This window comes from Rhinoraja longicauda, chromosome 4 (assembly GCF_053455715.1).
Source record: "Rhinoraja longicauda isolate Sanriku21f chromosome 4, sRhiLon1.1, whole genome shotgun sequence".
NCBI classification, from domain to species: domain Eukaryota; kingdom Metazoa; phylum Chordata; class Chondrichthyes; order Rajiformes; family Arhynchobatidae; genus Rhinoraja; species Rhinoraja longicauda.
Window position 1 is genome coordinate 42,321,837 of NC_135956.1, and position 7,618 is coordinate 42,329,454.

The window sequence follows — 7,618 nt, forward strand, 5'->3', positions numbered from 1 at the left end:
AATAGGAATCTGAGGGGTAACCTTTTCACTCAAAGGGTGGTGTGTATATGAAACAAGCTGCCAGAGGAGGCTGGGACTATCCCAGAGTTTAAGAAACAGTTAGACAAGTACACGGATAGGACTTGTTTGGAGGGATAAGGACCAAATGCAGGCAGGTGGGAATAGCTGGGACATGTTGGCCGGAGTGAACAAGTTGGGACGAAGGGCCTGTTTCCACACTATGACTCTATAACAATCAGGAAGTCATGTTGCAGCTTTATAAAACTTTGGTTAGGTTGCATTTGGAGTAATGGGAGGAATTCTGGTCACCAGATTACAGGAAGGATGTGGATACTCTGGAGAGGGTGCAAAATAATTTCCCCCAGGATGCTATCTGCAGTGGGGAAGGTATTACTCCTGAAGCTTTCAAGCTTTTGTATCTTTTGTCCAACAAGGGAGGGAAGAAGAGGGAACAAAATTGTACAGGCGAATATATTTTAGATGCAATCCCTTAACAGCAATGCATTGTTGCATTCTGAAGTTATGAAAGGTAATGCAAAGCTTATTATTTCCTGTTTATATACTTCCTTCCTTAACTCCCTCTGACCCTTCTTTCTTTTCCTACCTTTCATCCATCCAACCATCAAAGAGTTTATTTTAGTTTAAAGATACAGCGTGAAAACAGGCCCTTTGGCCCACCGAGTCCAGGCCGAACATTGATCACCCATACACTAGTTCCATGTTATCCCACTTTTGCATCCTACATACTAGGGGCAATTTGCAGAAGCAAATTAACCATGATCGAAACCGGGTGTCTGGTGTGTGATGGAGCAACCCAGCCACTTCTTACAAAGATGATATATTCATTTTGAGTAACTTCAATCTTCATACAGAATAGGTAAATCAAATTTGCAAAGGAGTCTTGAGGATGTTAATGGGATGCATTCAGTACCTCTTCCAAGAACAATAGCTGGTTGACTCCACTAATAATTGAATTGGGGAAAAGGAATGTCTGGCCATATGCGATGCAGCAGGATTTAATTCATTTCTCTTTTCACCTGCTGGGCTTGGTGATTGTTTCCATTATTTTCAGCTTTTGTTCCATTTTGTTAATGTTGTTCTTTGATTTTTACTTGTTCACAGTGTGTCGTGTTGTTCACAGTCCATCTCAGGTCCAGATTGCATGTTGTGTTAGTAATTGAATCGTTGGATGGGAGAGTTAAAAAGACAGTCTTACATGACCAGTTGCAACATTCCTTTAGCTGTTACACCTCTGCCTGGCCAGGTTTAACTGTAGGTGTAGGAGACTGAGGGTTGGGCTGGGATCAAGCAGAACAAAGGGTGCGATTGCAAAAGGTGAATATTACTTTGCAACTTGGTGATTAGATGAAATTGTAGGTTAAGAGACAAGAGGAATGTTTCCATTATTAACCCTGTGGAGGAATTCATGTTTTATAAATCAATAAAAATGGTATTTGTACATCATTGCTCTATTAGCTTGTTTTTTTTGTTGATAAATTTGTGTAAAAAGTCAAAATGAATTGTGTACCATTACGGAGGACGGGGTAGTTGTGTGGATAGGTCTAAATGTAGCAAAAGGCAGCGATGTAGAGTCAGAAATCCTCAAAGATATTGCACTATCTTTTTATTGGAACAGTTTATTTGTTTATATATAAGATTTGGCAGTTTTTCCAATCAAATATTTCAGGAGTCTGAAGAAGGGGGTCTCAACCCAAAACATCACCTATTCCTTCTCTCTAGAGATTCTGCCCGTCCCACTGAGTTACTCCAGAATTTTATGTCTATCTTCAAATATTTAATTCAGTGCCTTGTGGGACATGGATGGTGGTAACTGGCTGGTGACTGGCACTTCTGCAAGAGGAGAGGAGTCAGTTGAGATTTCGAGTGAGGAATTGCCAGTCAGTGGAGTTGGTGAGGGGGAATATAGTGGGGCTTAACGGAGTTGGATGCCAGCCTGAATAGCTTTATTAAAACCTGACTGTAAAAATAGAAAATTCTAGCAATTTTCATTAGATTAGGCAGTGACCATGGAGAGAGAAACACAAACAAATGTTCTAGTCTGTACAAGGAACTGTAGATGCTGGTGTACAAAATAAAGAGACAAAGTTCTGGAGTCACTCAGCAGGTCAGGCAGCATCTCTGGAGAGCATGGATCAGAAACGTTTTGTGTTGCGACCATTCTTCAGACTGATTGTTTGGGGGGGAAAGAAAGCTGGTAGAGAGGAGGGTCAGGACAAAGCCCGCAAGGTAAAAGGTTGCTACAGGTGAGGGGCGGTTTTGATGGGAAGATGGTGGACAAAGACCAAAGATGAAAAGACAGAAGGTGTGAGACAAAAGGATTGAAAAGTTGCAAATTGTGAAACTAGAGGAAGGAATGTAGGTGGAAGGAAAGGTGGAGGGGAGAAATCATTTGCGAGTACAAATGGGGCACAGGGGAGGAGGGGGTGGAACGTAGGAGGGGGGAAGGGGGGTTAGGGAGGAAGAAGGGAGAGGGGGAGTGTTTTGTAGTTACCAAAAATTGGAGAATTAATTGTTCATAGAGTTGGGCTGCAAATGTACCCATATGAGTTGTTGATCCTCCAGTGTCTGTGGGGCCTCACCCAGGACAGACAGAAAGCTCAGTATGGGGACGGGAAGGAGAGTTAAAGTGGTTAGCAACTCTGAGATCCAGCAGGCCATGGCGGATTGAACAATTACATGTTTCTTCATATGTATTGGATTTTCTTGGAGTGAACAACAATGTGTGTGTCTCAAAACAATATCTACAATATGAACGTAAGAATTAGGAGCAGTAGAAAGTCACATGGTCCTTTAAACCAGCTTTCCTGTTCAACAGAATTGTGACTGGTCCAATTATAACCACAATTGTGCGTTCATGTGAATGCTTCGTAATCTTACTTCTACTTCCTTATTAAGTAAATGTCTATTTCTGTTTTAAAGATATTCAAAGACAATGCTTCCATTGGTCTTTAAGGTATAGAGCTCCAAATGCTCACTCTCAGGAAGAAAAAATATTTTAAAGTCTTCAATGGGCAATATCATATTTTCATACAGTCTGACCCCTCCTAGATTCTCCTTATCCTCCATGTGAAAACCCATTTTTTGAGAAGTGTACTCATTTCCCTGGCAGTGCTTCAACGAATGACGTTATCTAAATACATGTTATGAAAAGGGTTTGCAGAGGCTGGTGCAGTATGAATGCTGAATTCTCCAATTTTAGGTAACCGACAGACACCTCCATACCCCGTGCCCTCCCTCTTCCTCCCCCCCCCCCCCCCCCCCCCCTCCTCCATTAAAAGTCCTTTAACCTGCTCCCAATTCACAACTATGTATACCCCTTGGGTTCACACCTGTCCCTAGCCAATAATCGGCCCATCAGGGAATCTCCGTGCCTGAGGTGTAAGAAAATAACTGCAGATGCTGGTACAAATCGAAGGTATTTATTCACAAAATGCTGGAGTAACTCAGCAGGTCAGGCAGCATCTCAGGAGAGAAGGAATGGGCGACGTTTCGGGTCCAGACCCTTCTTCAGACTGATGTCAGGGGGGCGGGACAAAGGAAGGATATAGGTGGAGACAGGAAGACAGTGGGAGATCTGGGAAGGGGGAGGGGAAGAGAGGGACAGAGGAACTATCTAAAGTTGGAGAAGTCAATGTTCATACCACTGGGCTGCTAACTGCCCAGGCGAAATATGAGGTGCTGTTCCTCCAATTTCCGGTGGGCCTCACTATGGCACTGGAGGAGGCAGGCCCATGACAGAAAGGTCAGACTGGGAGTGGGAGGGGGAGTTGAAGTGCTCAGCCACTGGGAGATCAGGTTGGTTAAGGCGGACTGAGCGAAACGATCGCCGAGCCTGCATTTGCAAACGCAGGCTCGGCGATCGCTTCGCTCAACATCTTCACTCAAACTACAAAATCAGTGTGAAGAAAGGTCCTGACCTGGAATGTCACACACCCATTTTCTCCAGAGATGCTACCTAACCTGTTGAGTTACTCCAGCACTTTGTGTTCATCTGAATACATGGCTATTAGATGTACAGGGATGATACGTGACCAGAATTGCTGATTACATTTTTAGAGTGACATGATTCGACTCGAATATAACCACAATTGTGTTCAGCTGTGGGAAAATTGATCTTTGGACATTTGATGTTGTAAAACAAACCTTGTATCCTTTTGCAAATATTGATTGCTAAATACCAACGGTTCAGGTGGGAGCTTGCGGTATGACATGTTCATATTTCATCTGATCTACAGATACCAATAAATTAGAAATGGGCTTGGCTGTGACACATTTGTGTTTCTGTTTCACAACATTATTGTAGTAAACTCACTTACACATTTTCAAGTTGCAAGGTAGAAAAAGAATGTGTGCAGGAGTAGGCTATTCGGCTCCTTGTGCTAAATCTTTCATTTAGTAAGACGGTGGCAGAACATTTCCCTCAGTGCCATTTGTCAAATTCATAGTCACAGAGACAGGCCACTCAGCTCACCCTGACTTCACTGAGTTTTATGTCCATCCACACTAATCCCATTTTTCCTCTGTATCCTTCCATGCTTTATCTATTAAGTCTCAATCTAAATGTCCCCTATACATAGTGATTGTATCTGACTCCTCTGGAAGCAAGTACCAGATATAAACCACTCTCTAAGTAAAAATCTTTCCTCTCAAATCCTCTTTAAAACTCTATTCCCTCACCATAATCTATACCCTTTCTTGTTTTTGATACCCCTACCACGAGGAAAAAAAAGTCTGACTACCTATTTTATCTATTGCTCTTATACTTTTATAAACCTCTCCAGGTCACTTCTCTGCACCAGGGAAAATTAACCCAGTTTATCCAATCTCCCCCCAAAACAAGTCCTCCAATCCATACAGCATGTTGATGAATCTCATCAACACTCCAGCTCAACCATGTCCTTCCTCTGGTGTGTGGCATCAGAAACTGCACCAGATACTCCTTGCGATCTAACTAACGTTTTGTAAAATTGAAAATTAAAGTTCCAACGTTTATATTCTAGGCCCTAACCTTTGAAGGCAGACATGCCACATGCCTTCTTCGCTACCCTGTTGACCTGTGTTGCTACTTTTAGGGAGTAATGGAACTGAAACCCAAGGTCACTTTGTTCATCAGTATCCCTTAGCATCCTTCCAGTTACTGTATTTATCCTTCCTCTATTTGACTTATGCATCACCTTGCTCTTGATGGGATCAGCTTCCATCTGCCAACATTCCACACAACCTTCCATCTTATGTTCTGCTGCAGCCTAACATAACCGTATTTGCTATCCACAAAGCAACTTTTATATGACAAGCGCAAACTGATTATATCTCCTACATTCACATCTAAGTCATTAATGTAGATCACAAACAATAAGGGTCCAGTATTGGTCCCTGGGGAATACCTCTGGTCACAGACCCAATTAGTAAAACATCCTTTCACCACTGCACTCTGCCTCCTATCATCATCACGGGCAAACCAGCATTTATTGTCCTTTACTAATTATCATTCAGAAAGTAGTGGTGAGCCTAAGTGTTAAAGCTGCTGTTCTTCCGCTGAAGTATTCCCATAATGCTGTCGGAAGGGAATTGTGCTGTCGGAAGGGAACCAGTGGGGTCACACCATTACATTGGCCAGACCTTACCTGGAGTACTGTTTGCAGTTCTGGCCACACAATGGGGAAAAATGCGATAGTGCCAGAGAGAATATGGAAGAGATTCACCAAGATGTTACTTTTCAACTATGAAGAGAGACTGGAGGGTCTGGGACTGTAGGCAGGGTCTTTAAGACCTTCAGCATTGATTTTGTTTCAGCAACATTTCTGTCGCCATCATTATTTTGGGGTCAGACTGATAGAGATTGCGGAGCAAAGTAGGTGGCAATCAGTCATCACAATTGTCATGTGGCAGATGACGGGGACATCTTAGCAAATTCTTGTTCAGATAAGGAAGGAATATGTGGCCTTGCTTGGACCAAGGACATGTTGTTTATAACAAGAAAATGCTCTAAGCATTTTTTCAGAAGCTAGGCTCTAAGCCTTGCCATTTGTACGTTTCAGATGATCGTGTCTTTTCTAACCCTGACATTGCAGTTGCCCAGGAAGATCGGTTTTTCCACCTCTTGGATGTGGACTGGATTTTAAAAAAAGATCTGTGTAAAAATATTATTAGTTTAGTTTAGTGATATAATTTTTGCTTGGAAAAAGGCCTTTCAGCCCACCGAGTCCGCACTGACCAGCGATCCCCGCACATTAACACTACCCTACACTCGGGACAATTTTTACAGTTACACCAAGCCAATTAACCTACAAACCCGCAGGTTTTTGGCGTGTGGGAGGAAACCGAAATCCTCAGAGAAAACCCACGCAGGTCAATGGGGAGAATGTACAAATTCCGTACAGGCAAGCACCAGGATCAAACTTGGGTGCCTGGCGCTGTAACCACTGTAAGGCAGCAACTCTACCACTGTGCCACCGTACAATATTGCCAGATATGTAACTTCCCGAGATGGGACAAATATGCGGATGATCATAGCATGCTAAATATTTGTGAGAGGGTCATGATGTGTTCACTTATTCCACAGTGGGAGTTAATAAAACTGAGACTAGTTCATTGTTGATGGCAGGTGCGACCAAAACGAAGAAAGCAATACTTCAGTTTACTCTTCCAGACGCTAATGTAACAGAATCTTATTCTGTGGGTTGGTCATCTGCAGTCAATTTTGTCTTACACAGGATGGCAATGTCAAAGCCTCTTCAGCTCTGGGGCTATGAAAACATAGACTGTCACTGTTTAAGGTCCATCAAAGCCTTGATGTTCTCGGAACCAGACTTAATTTTGCAAAGAAATGGTTGCCTAAATGCCATGTTCAGGGTACACTATTTACAATGCGTGGGCCATATTAGTTATAATGGCCCACGCATGGCAGTTTCAGTTTAGGTTTATTTTTGTCACGTGACACGTGGAAACCTTTTGTTTGCGTGCTATCCAATCAAAAAACAGATAATACTATACATTAATACAATCAAGGCAAACACAAGAATAACATTAAAGTGAAGAGAAAGGTACCAGAGTGCAGAATATAGTTCACAGCATTGTATTGTAATAGTTCCAGAGTAAAATTCCAATGTCTGCGATGAGGACAGATTGCAGATAATGTTTACACCTTGGAACCTGAAGTTTTCAAATATTTTCATTTTGGTATCATTGATGCTGATTGGGGCATATACCCCTCCATGCTTCCTGAAGTCAATAAGTAGCTCCTTCATCTTGCTGACACTGGGGGAGAGCCTGTGGTCCTGATATCATGTATTCCGTCTCATGATTGTTTGTGACTCGGCCCGCCCCACAGTGGCATCATCTGCAAACTTGCAAATGGAGTCAGAGCAGAGAGTGGGCCACACAGTCATGAGTGTATAGGGAGTATAGTAGGGGAGTAAGAACACATCCTTGCAGGGCATCAGTGTTGAGAATTATTGTGGAGGATATGTTGTCACCTTTCCTCGCTGATTGTAGTTTAAGGGTCAGAAAGTCACGGGTCAAGTGGCAGAGGGGGATGCTGAATCCTAGGTCCACGTAACTAGAGGTGAATTTGCAATGGGATTATGGTTTTGCAAGC